The sequence below is a fragment of the Carya illinoinensis genome, chromosome 9 (assembly GCF_018687715.1).
Source record: "Carya illinoinensis cultivar Pawnee chromosome 9, C.illinoinensisPawnee_v1, whole genome shotgun sequence".
NCBI classification, from domain to species: Eukaryota; Viridiplantae; Streptophyta; class Magnoliopsida; order Fagales; family Juglandaceae; genus Carya; species Carya illinoinensis.
The window spans coordinates 31197504-31200413 of record NC_056760.1 but is presented as its reverse complement, the minus strand read 5'-3'; positions in this window follow the sequence as shown (position 1 = coordinate 31200413).

The following is a 2910-nucleotide window of genomic DNA, read 5'->3' as shown; positions in this document are numbered from 1 at the left end:
CTAGAGTTAAAGGTCAACAATCAACATACACGTGATTATTCATCTCTAAACCATGTTTTGTGCTTAATTTCCCTGTTAATATTCTTTCTCACCTTTTTTCCTTAAACCTTGTTGCTTTTATTGCTGTTTTTCATCATTCTTGGGTTGAATTAGAGGATTAGTCTTCATCCAAGACATGTCAACTGAAACAAAGCCATGTAAATGCCCAGGTCACTGCAAATCGGCACCTAGGTGGCCCTTCATGTCCATTGCAACAAATTGGCCCCTAGCCCACGCCTTTTACACCATTTTCGCAAGACAAATCTCATTACTTGCACCCCACCATAACCCGCCTAGTTCAGTAACAGCATCCGACGAGTTGCTTCCAGACAGCTGTCTTTCATTTCATTCTTCCAATTGACGCCCACATACACGTTTCCATCGGTTTCCGTCAAGCCCAAGAAGTGTAAGAAACCCCGAGGTTCATAGCTAGCCGTGGTTAAGCTTCTGACCCACGCGCCATGATCAACTTACACATGGTTATTCATCTCCAAACCGAGTTTTGAGGTTAATTTTCCTTTCAATTCTCTCTCCTTTTTTATCTAGACCTTATTGTTTTCATTGTTGTTTTTCATCATTCTTAGATTTAATTAAAAGATTAGTCTTGATCCAAGGCATGTCAATTGAGGAAGCAAAGCCATACAAATGCCCAATTCACCACAAATCGGCACGTAGGTGCACGTTCATGTGCATTGCAAAATAAAGGACCCCAGCCCATGGCCTCTTGCACTATTTTCTCAAGTGAAGTTTCATTATTTACACCCCAGATTAACAATCCTAGTTCAATTCTTCCATCCGCCGAATTAGCTACAAGAAACCCATCTTTTATTTTTTTTTTCCTTCCAATTGAAGCCCACAAACACCTTACGATTGGTTTCGGTCAAGCCCAAGAAACTTAAGAAGCCCCCAAGGTTCACATCTAGCCATGGTTAAGCTTATGACTTGTGTTAAGGGTGGTAATCAACTCACACATGATTATTTATTTGTAGACCGTGTTTTGAGATTAATTTATCTTTTAATATTCTCTCTCACCCCTTTTATCTTGACCGTATTGTTTTCATTGTTGTTTTCCATCATTCTTAGATTTAATTAGAAGATTAAAAGCCATGTCAATTGAAACAAAGTCATGGAAATGCCCGAGTCACCGCAAATCCGCACCTTAGTGCAACTTCATGTGTGCATTCCAACAAATCGGCTCCAAGCCCATCCCTTTTACACCATTTCCTCATTGGAATCTTCACTATTTACATCCCACATTAGCCCTCCTAGTTTACTTCTAGCATCCGATGAATTAGCAGCAACAAACCCAGTCTTCTATCAAATTCTTTCAGTTGATGCCCACATACACCCTTACCATTGGTTTCCGTCAAGACCAAGACGTGTTAAAAGGCCCCAAGGTTCACGTCTAGCCATGCTTAAGCTTCTAGCTAAGTTAAAGGGCCATAATCAACACACACAAGATTATTCATCTCTAAACCATGCTTTGTGCTTAATTTCCCTTTTAATATTCTTTCTCACCTTTTTTCCCTACACCTTGTAGCTTTTAATGTTGTTTGTCATCATTCTAGGATTGAATTAGAAGATTGTTCTTCATCCAAGACATGTCATTTGAAGGAAAGCCGGGTAAATGACCAAGTCGCCGCAGATCGGCCCCTAGCTGCCCCTTCATGTGCATTGCGACAAATCGGCCCCTAGCCCACGCATTTCGCAATATTTTCGCAAGAGAAATCCCACTACTCACACTCCACATTGACCCGCCTAGTTCAGTAATAGAATCCGACAAATTGCCACCCCGATATATGTCTTTTATTTCATTCTTGAAATTGAAGGCCACATACACCTTACCATTGGTTTCGGTCAAGCCCAGGAAGCGTAGCAATCTCCCAACGTTCACATCTAGCCACGGTTAGGCTTATGACTTGAGCTAAGGGCAATAGTCGACTTCCACACGATTATCTATCTCTAGACCATATTTTGAGATTAATTTATCTTTTAATATTCTTTCTCACCCTTTTTATCTTGACCTTATAGTTTTCATTGTTGTTTTCCATCATTCTTAGAATTAATTCGAAGATTATTATTCATCCAAGACATGTTAATTGAAACAAAGCCGTGTAAATGCCCAAGTCACAGCAAATCGCCACCTCGGTGCACCTTCATGTGTGCATTGCAACAAATCGGCACCAAGCCCATGCCTTTTAGACATTTCGTCATTGGAAACTTGACTATTTGCTCCCCACAATCACCCTCCAAGTTCAATTCTAGCATCTCATGAATTAGCAGCAAGAAATCCCCGTCTTGTATCTCATTCTTTCAGTTGAAGCCCACATACAGCTTACCATTGGTTTCCGTCAAGCCCAAGACGTTTAACAAGCCCCCAAGGTTCACATCTAGCCATGTTTAAACTTCTAGCTAGAGTTAAAGGTCAACAATCAACATACACGTGATTATTCATCTCTAAACCATGTTTTGTGCTTAATTTCCCTGTTAATATTCTTTCTCACCTTTTTTCCTTAAACCTTGTTGCTTTTATTGCTGTTTTTCATCATTCTTGGGTTGAATTAGAGGATTAGTCTTCATCCAAGACATGTCAACTGAAACAAAGCCATGTAAATGCCCAGGTCACTGCAAATCGGCACCTAGGTGGCCCTTCATGTCCATTGCAACAAATTGGCCCCTAGCCCACGCCTTTTACACCATTTTCGCAAGACAAATCTCATTACTTGCACCCCACCATAACCCGCCTAGTTCAGTAACAGCATCCGACGAGTTGCTTCCAGACAGCTGTCTTTCATTTCATTCTTCCAATTGATGCCCACATACACGTTTCCATCGGTTTCCGTCAAGCCCAAGAAGTGTAAGAAACCCCGA